At 29.8% G+C, this 9,492-nt stretch overlaps 1 protein-coding gene across 1 annotated transcript in view; it reads right to left on the reverse strand.

The window, feature by feature from the left end:
* Nucleotides 1-2,703, reverse strand: part of LOC113401350 (uncharacterized) — a 46,245-nt gene extending 43,542 nt beyond the window's left edge. Inside the window, exon 1 of the mRNA XM_026641228.2 lies at nt 2,559-2,703. The gene's annotated coding sequence lies outside the window, so the exon portion shown is untranslated. The remainder of the gene's footprint in view (nt 1-2,558) is intronic.
* Nucleotides 2,704-9,492: the final 6,789 nt, after the last annotated feature.

The following is a 9,492-nucleotide window of genomic DNA, read 5'->3' on the forward strand; positions in this document are numbered from 1 at the left end:
CTATAATAATTTTAAAGTTTCTTTTCAATTGCATAAATAGTTTTTGCCTTAATTGGAAAAAGAAACTTACTGCATAGATTACCTAACTTACTTATAATATTACTTTGCTCAATGCAAATATTAAACTCTAAGAGAGTTTTATTTTTTGTTATTCTACTAAACAGCACTGAATATACATATATTACATATATATATTTTACATCTACATATAAAGTACTCGTTGTCGCCTGCGGCTTCGTTCGCGTTTTAGGAGTTGGTTGTCGTATGTTAGGCAAAAAAGTAGCCTTGGAGTTCAAGTTTGCTTCATACATTTCATCAAATTCATTGGTTTGGTAGTGAAAGAGCGACAGACAGAGAGAGAGTTACTCTCACATTTATAATATAATATCTGCTGGACTGAAAGTTCTTTCAATTTAATCACCACTCAGGTCTGCTATCTGAGATATTCCTGAAAATTCGATTATCAGATTTGCGTATATGATTGTAATATTGAGACATAATTAAGAAACTCAAATGCGACATTAAAAATTAAATTATAAGGAACTTTAAAGGAGAATCCGATAAAATCGCGTCAAACTGGTGACAATTTTGTAGTGATTTACACAGTTGTTTTTTTTAACAACGAGTGCCAAATTTAGTGTAAAAATTACGTTTACTTTGACGTGCTATTTTCAAAGAAATCATTATACAGATCTTCTAAAAATCAAAAAGGCGCACAAATGAGTGCCTCATCACACAAAAATGATAAAATATTGGAGCAAAAAAAGGTTCCTTTTATTATCTAAAAGACATTCGTCAATTAAATATTTGAATATTATCTTTCAGATAAATTGTGTTTAGGCTGTCAGTCACTTTTGATATCAAAAAATGGTCAAACAGGCTGTTAATATTTTAAATACCCAAAACATATTATTCCAATGGGGTTAACTTTATGCATAATTTGTACAGCATTAAATATTTTGAGCCTAATAAGACTTTTACAATAGAATAACAACGCTTTGTATTATGACGTTCCAGGAAAAAGAATAAGTAAAGCGTAATTACAGCAACAAAAGGGACAATTATATCTTGGATATCACGGTTGACAGCACTCGATGTTCTTGGATATAATGAGCTATACTTGAAATAAAGACAATATCAAATAATATTTAATGACTATATTACGTAATTGCCCCGCTATTCGTTTTTATAAAAATATAAGAAAAAGTAATTTAAAACAACCAAAGCCGAGTTTTCACCTACTTGATCTAAAGTCTCGGTCACCTTTTCTTGATTCATTGAGTATTTTCTCAGTAATTCTCAGCTTCAAAGTAAATGTCCGAAAATGTCACCTCATTTAAATATATATACTGTGCTTTAAAGAGGCGTATCTTTTAATATTTTCACTATCATTGACATTCAGTTTATGCAGCATATTGTCAGATCAGAACAGGTTACAAATTAGAGGTCATTTTACTCCAAAGATTATTAATTTAAGTTAGTTATATCTGTTTTAATTAAGGCATTTTGTTAAAATTTAATGTATCATACGCAACACGTCCAATAATTCCAATTCGGCAATAATAAGTATGTAAGTAAATAGTGAAAACATAATTGAATAGAAAATAATAAATTTCAAATCGTTTCCTTAAATTATTACGTGTGTCATAATTAATTTTAAAAAAAGTAGGCGATTTAGACCGAGGATCATAGATAATGAATTCTTTCTGGAGTGCCCCGTCTTATCAACTGAGATCAAATTAATTTCATGGCCGCCTTAACAAAAGAAATCCGCCTTGACTATTGTACTTCATTCTTGGCAACGACATCCAATTTAAGATGACAACTCTTTTGGTAGAATTAGCATTCAAAAGAACTTCTTATTCGACCCATGTGAACCCGGGCAGTGTAGCCAGTATTATATACTTATACACGATTTTAGGTATAATTTTAAAATAACTTTTTGTTGAAAATATATATTAGACCAAATGCCGCCATAACATCAAATGATTGGCTTATATATGTATATATATTATGTATATTCTAAAATAAAATTTATTCGTGTTTAATTTCTTGATAACTTTTACATAAATAAACGATAAAATAAATCTTGATGAGAGCGGCGGCAATGTAATTAATTAAATAGTCATTTTAATTTAATTAGATCGGTAAAAGAGCACTTCAGCTATCGCAGTGCTATTAATTCTAAGGGTAATTTAAAAAAAAATCACTTTAAATAAATTTAAAGTAATCTTTTAATTCGTTAAGGGAAGAATTTAGAAGAAGGATCCAATTAAATAATGTTACTTAAGCCGATAAGTCAAAAGTAATAATGTACGTGAGCTGTGATACGAATATATATAAAGTATAAAATTACTTCAAGAAGCTTAGAAATGTTCATAGTGGCGTTGTGCGTCGGCATTTAATGTTCCTAAATTTCTACGTTAGACGTTACAAGACTGAACATAACTTACTCAGAAGGCTGAATACTGCACATTATTTCTAATAATTATATATGTAGCCAAAATGATAAATAACTACTAAAATCTACATCAAATATTTTAATTTAAGTAACTCACCGGTTTCCCGCGTTTCGATGGCTTCAAGCTGCGACTAGGAACGTCCGCCGTTAGAAACTGCGACACGCGCTCTCATCCCTTCGTATGCGATGGCGAGTCTGGTCAATGCGCTTGCGCTAAAACCTATGACGTCAATGGTTTCGTTCACTAATACAGGTGTCTGTATTCATAAAAATGCCGCAGAGCTCAAAGCGTGGTATTTCAAACTATACTACTACTTACAAATCGAAGTGATTTCCAATACCTATATTTTTGTTCTGTTCATAAAACTACATAACGCAATATCTAAATAAATATTTTATGTTTAGCTTTAATCCTTACAAGTGTGTCTCTTTCTAAATCAACTATACATTTCGTGGCCTACTTTAAAGTGTTATACTAAAAGAGATTCAGATAGATGTTAATACTTAAGTCAATCTATAATAGTCTTGAGAAAAAAACACTTAACTATTACATATTAAAAATTCTAGTTTTGCTGCAATTATACAAGTACGAAATGAAGGCAAAAGCGTAAAGCTCGAAATCGAATTTGTCTTTACCAGAGCTTGCGTCTGGAGTAATTGAATTTCTAATACAACGGCTATGCGCCTTTCAGTGCTCATAACGTTATTTGTTCTTAGCACTTTATTTGTAGGTATCTATGTACTGTATTGTAATGTAAACGTTATATATCGGAATTATTTACGCCAGAGATATTTTTTTGTTTAGTATATAATATATACTACGCGTATTATAAATTGTGTCTGATAACGTAGCCTAGTCTCTGAATATTTTGCTTATTGGATATATGAGCTGTTTAAATAGTGCTTAGTTAAGACACGACATTATTATTTACATGTATTATATACTGAAGTACCTAATGTTTCACAAATTATAATTCGTTTCATGGATAAACGTGAAAATGATGCTGGTTCGAGTGGTGATTTCACTCAGCGACTTAATATTAGTTGTCCATCCATTAATGTGCATTTTATATTAAATTATATACACGAAAATGTATACCCAATTTAATGTTTTACGATGCTTTTATACTATTACGTAAATAATCTTTTCATTACTTTTTTTATCTCATGGTTATGGTAAATATGTACTGCACATTACTTGTGAAAAATTGTCGTTTTGTTCTTATTAGTGTCGTGTTTTCGTTATTTTAAATTGATAATTGGTACATTAACAATTTCACGCAACATGGAGAAAAATCTTTGACTAAATTATATTTACGACTTAATATAGTAATTCTCTTATATTATTGATACATGAAATTTTCCTTTGCAGTTTTTTTATGATATAGGTTGGCCGATGAGCATATGGGCCACCTGATGGTAAGTGATCACCACCGCCCCTAGACAATGGCGCTGTAAGAAATATTAACGGGGAGACGTCGTGAGTGAATAAACCTATAATCAGTTAACATCTAGGAGCTCATTAGTGTGTTCAGTAATTTTTTTCTTTATATTTGGTTTGCCTTTATTTACTTGAGTCATGAATAGATGTGTATTTCAGTGAATTTAGTTGCCTTATAAAGGTGGCTGTCGATACTGCGTTGTTAAAAAATTGGGATTTTAATTTGAAGGGCCGATTTAAATTTAAACTGGATATTGTATATTATTAATTTACCAATCTCCGTATATCTCACTAAATAGCCGGTTTTATCCAAACAAAACTAGGGAGTCATTGTGTAAGTCAAATATTCCTTTTCAATAAAGTTTCAATTTGTTGTAGATAAACAAATATAAAACAAAAACATTTTTTAATCATTTACCAATGACATTTTTGATGGTTATATAATAAACAATTTAATAGGTACCTGATAAACATAACCCAACTATAAATACTTGGCTTAGATCCCTTACCTACAGCGCATGGTATGCTACCAGTGGTGTATTCAGTCAGATAAAGGCATAGCGCAACGTTGCATTGAGGCAAATGCAAATCTAACATACTCAACATTATTTCAAACCTAATCCATTTATCTTAAAGGATGAATTTTAAAAAACTTATTAAGAATATTGTTTCACAATATTCTTAAAAAAAATGTAATCTATTGTAACATATTTACTAACTTCAAATATGAAGAACGTCCATAACAACTTAAATCCTCAAATCCGCCCTTATACATAAATAAAAACGCTGTTAATGCTGTTCAAACAAAATCTAAACTCTAAAGACCGTTTTTTTATATATATATATAACAGCAAAAATGTAGAACTTCCGGAACGTTTTCATTCCAAATTTCACTTTCTTAATTGACGATTTTTTTAATTCCATATAGAAACATTTACTTATTGATTTTCAAGAAAAAAAAAATTACCACCGGTTCCAAAAGCAACACCTCGACACCTAAGAAAAACTGACGAACGAAACTCAGCGGGACTTTTCTTTCTTCGATCTTTTTTTTTCAACAGTTGAATTTAAAATGCAATTTTTCATATTTATATTATGCTATTGTTTAGTCTTCTAACTATTTAACAGAAAATTATTGACACTAAACCTATGTACTATTTTTGTTTACATCGGCAGACGACGCCAAGTCATGGGTTGGTGTCTTTTTACTTGAAAAGTCAACGAAGTGTCATGAGCAAACAAAATTAGCTTGTACTTGTTATTCAAATTATAAAGTTGTTCATTGATATAAATGAGAAAGAGAAATGGACCAAGAATAGATCTTTGAGGGATCCCCATACGAACCGGGCCCTCAGAAGATCTCTTGATATTATCAACCCTCTGTATTCAATTGCTTAGGTACGAAATCAAAAAGTTTAATGCGGCGTCCCTAAATGCCGTAGTGTCTAGTCCTTGACTAGTGTTTTACGTTACACATAATCGAAGGCCCAAAGCATCCCCAAGGCATCCTGTGACTCGGCCCAAGCCTCAAAAATAGTTTTGATGAGACACTCGTCATAAGTGTCAGTTGTATAGCGACCCCTTGTAAAACCAAATTGTTTATTGTGGAGCAACATCTTCGTATGCAAAATGTATTAACTAAATTTGATTTAATATTATTATTACATTAACTTTTTACATTAAATTTCTTATAAAAAGTAAAGGATAAAAAATAGTTATTTTGGGTTATCCCTATCCCTAAGACATATACCAATACTGTAGACAATAGGAAAGCAATTTTTAACTCTTCCAGTTTCATAATAAACTATAATTCGTGTAATTTTAATTCAAAGTGCACCTAATCTATCAGGTGTACTTTGGATTTTATTATATATTAGCAGCGACTTGACCACGGACACACTCGCTTAAATAATTTGGAGTAAGCACTAATATATTTGACAAAAGAAAATACGATTATAATATGAAAATATGAATTGACTGTTTTAAAGGCAAAATTACATTAAATTTTTTTTTTTATAATTATTTAAAAAAGGTGTTGTGTAATATATTACGATTTTTATCTAAATGTAAGCTTTGGCGTAACATGACTTCTATGTTTCTCTATTATTTTTTCATTGATAGGAACAAACGTGTTATCTTTTTATATTTTATATTTGTTTAATTTGAAAATGAAGCCTATAAATAAAGCATATTTCTTTTACTCATCAGCAAAAACCTAAACAGCTAATTTTAAACTTTCAAAAATGAAGAACTTCCACAAAAACTTTCATCCTCTATTAAACCTTTAATGCTCCTTATGGAATTTTTGGGCAAAATTCCAACCTATTAGACACACCGCCTTAGACTATACTTTGCATATCAGTTAGGGACCATCCATTTATTACGTAAAACTATTTTCGCTAGTTTTGATCCCCCCCCCCCCCTAATATAAGAAAAAATCAGAACTGGCTGACCCCCTCACTCCCTGTTTAATATTTATTACGTAAGAATCTAAAGGAGCAAATGAATACATGTTAGGTTTATTTTTCAAAGTAACAACGTTTTGAAGCAACGTTTTGAGTGTTTATTTGTAATTTCAAAGGTTCTAAAAGTACGCATCCCAACGAACCTCAGCAATAGCGTGGTTTCCCGCGTTTTTTCAAATAATTTATATTTTTTTGATCTAACTCCTTCCCACCTCCTTGTAAGAAAACATAAGACATAGTGCACCCCCCTCCGCCCCTAAATCGTCTTACGTAATAAATGAATGGCCCCTTATTTTAAAATTTCATTAAGTAGAAGATTCATAGGGTGTCAACGACTGGGTTGATTACACTATACCAATATTAAAATTTTCAAATAAATTCTTAGATTATTATTTTTTAGGTAAATTAAATTTTATTATTATTTATTAACATAAGAATTATTCACTTATTGCCATAACTATATACAAATAAAAATTAAAAATAGTTACTGTAAAAATCATAGTCGCTTGGAATGCTAGCAGCATTTCGCCCGTTAAATGGCAATTCCGATCCTCTGCACAAAAAATGAACCAGCCCTCTGTCACCAGTGGAGACAAATAGACAATATTGCTTTTAAATTTTAGTCACTAAAATTTAGTATCAGTCTCACGGCCGAATACTGAAACGTCTCTCAAATCAAACACTCAGTTGAGCGCAACTTAACTTTAAGTAGCACCTAAATTTAAATGGTATTCTCAAACGTCACTCATACAATTTGAGGGCGTGATTAGCTGAGTGGCTCTCAAATGTTTGTTTATGGAAAATTATAAATAAAGCAGTCGGTTTTCGATGATCATTTTATTTTAAGTTCGGTTTACGCAGAATATTATCGTCGTAATGATATAATCTTACTATACTATTGTACAAATTAAATTATTAGAAGTAAATATTATGATTCAGATAAAATGTTAATTGTTTTTATTTTTATTTTATACATCTAGCAAATAATAAAATTAGTAAAATCGAAAAATCAAAAACTATCGTTATAAAAACAATTACGTACAATGAAATAAAAAAAAATGCAACTTATTCAAAAACATAAGAAAATTATTTCGCGCGTTCGTACTTTTTTATCGTAAATAACAAATATGGAAAATAAAAATAAGCGTGGGTGCAATTACACTGAACAAGAAAAAGAAATATTACTAAGTTTAATACACAAGTAAGTAATAAATGAAGAATCAATTATGATATTTTTGCATTGTTTTTTATTATTTTACACTGAATCGTTTTTAAGAAATCAAGATGTAATTGAAAATAAGGAGACGAATGCTCGCATTATTGTAAAAAAGCGTGAAACTTGGGACTACTTAACAAAACAATATAATGCTGTTGCCACTAGTGGTACCAGTACGTGGCAGCAGCTGCGCCACTTATATGAAAATATTAAGCAGCGGTCAAAAAAGAAATTGGCAGATGAAAACGTAATGTTTATTTGTTTAAGTTTATATTATTAGATTTTGTTATAATTACAATACATTTATCTAATTATAACACTTGTATTTCAGAGAAAAAACTTTTACGAAAAAGAAAAGATTATGATAATAAAAAAAAAAGCATTAGATGATAAGGTAAGGTTGACAAAATAGCCATGGAGCACTTCATCAGATTTAACTTTTAACATTAATTCATTTTATAGAGAGAATTAATATGCACCGGTGGTGGGCCATATAAAAGTAGTAATTTAACTAATATGGATGCTCAACTTCTAGCAATGGTTGCTCCCCAAGTACAACCATTGCCAAACCCCTATGATGACGCTGCGCTTTATTTTGGTCAGTCATCAAATAAAATATTTTCCAACTACTGTAAATATAAAACAAAAAATAATTGTTATTATAACTTTACACAGGGGATACAGAAATGAACGTTGAACTGGATATTCATACAGAAACCATATGCGATGGTATGACCTTTTATATTATTAAAAAAAAAAAAAACAGTTTCAAAGTAAAACTTAAAAACATGTTATTTAAAATATAATTGAATGACAAAAACTATTGTTTTAGATGAAAGAGTATATGATAGTAATGTTATGGGTGCTGTTCCATCAACTTCACAAGTAAATGGTAATTGACTATTATTTTTATTAATGTTAATGGATGTATTTAAGATCAAATCCTAATATATGTATAAATCTGTTTCTTAGATAGCAATGTAACACAGCAAACGACTTTAATAAATAGCCAAGCACAAGATAAAGAGAAGGTTAACAATGGTAAATATTGAAACAAATACTGTGGTTATTTTATTTTTATTTCACAAATATAAACCTTAAATAGCTTATGGATGTTAATAATTTTAAAATTATCAATATAACATAGCATGTATTTATAATTCCAGAAAAAGCAGAACAAAAAATAATAAAAAAGAAATGCATTGCCCGTGGATCCATTAAAGAACAATATTTTAAAACTAAATTACAAACTGCCAGACTAGAAAAAAAATATTTAATAAACAGGGAAAAAAGGGAGAATAACAAATATAAAATAGAAATGGAAATACTTCAATTGAGGAAGAAAAGATTACAGGGTCGACCATAGTTTTTTTGTAAATTTATCTATATTTTTATAAACATATTTACTGATTTGTTAAGGAATATTAATAACTTATTTTTTTGAAAATATGAGACTGATTTTTATTGTTAAATTATTAGATTAAAGTTTATTATTTAAAAGATGCTTATACTAAATTGAAAATAAAATAGTGATTATTAAGTAAAATGTGTATTAATTATTGATGATCGAACAACAAAATTCTGATTGCCTTCATGGATTGTTTCATCAGTTTGTATTTCCTCAACACTGTTTAAAGTATCCTCTTCAACTATTACGTTACCTTGCCTAGACAGTGCAATATTATGAAGCACTGCACATGCCACAATAATTGGTGGAATACTTTTTACATTTACTCCTAGGCCATTATGTAAACTTGGAAATCTAAGTTTGAGAACACCAAAAAGCCTTTCAATAGGGTTCCTTGATGCTACCTGAGCTCTATTATATGCTTCTTCAGCTATTGTATTTGGATTTAATAGAGGGGTAAGCAAATAATGTCGACATGGGTAACCACTGTCTCCTAAAAGC

This window comes from Vanessa tameamea, chromosome 7 (genome assembly GCF_037043105.1).
Source record: "Vanessa tameamea isolate UH-Manoa-2023 chromosome 7, ilVanTame1 primary haplotype, whole genome shotgun sequence".
In the NCBI taxonomy this organism is placed as follows: Eukaryota; Metazoa; Arthropoda; class Insecta; order Lepidoptera; family Nymphalidae; genus Vanessa; species Vanessa tameamea.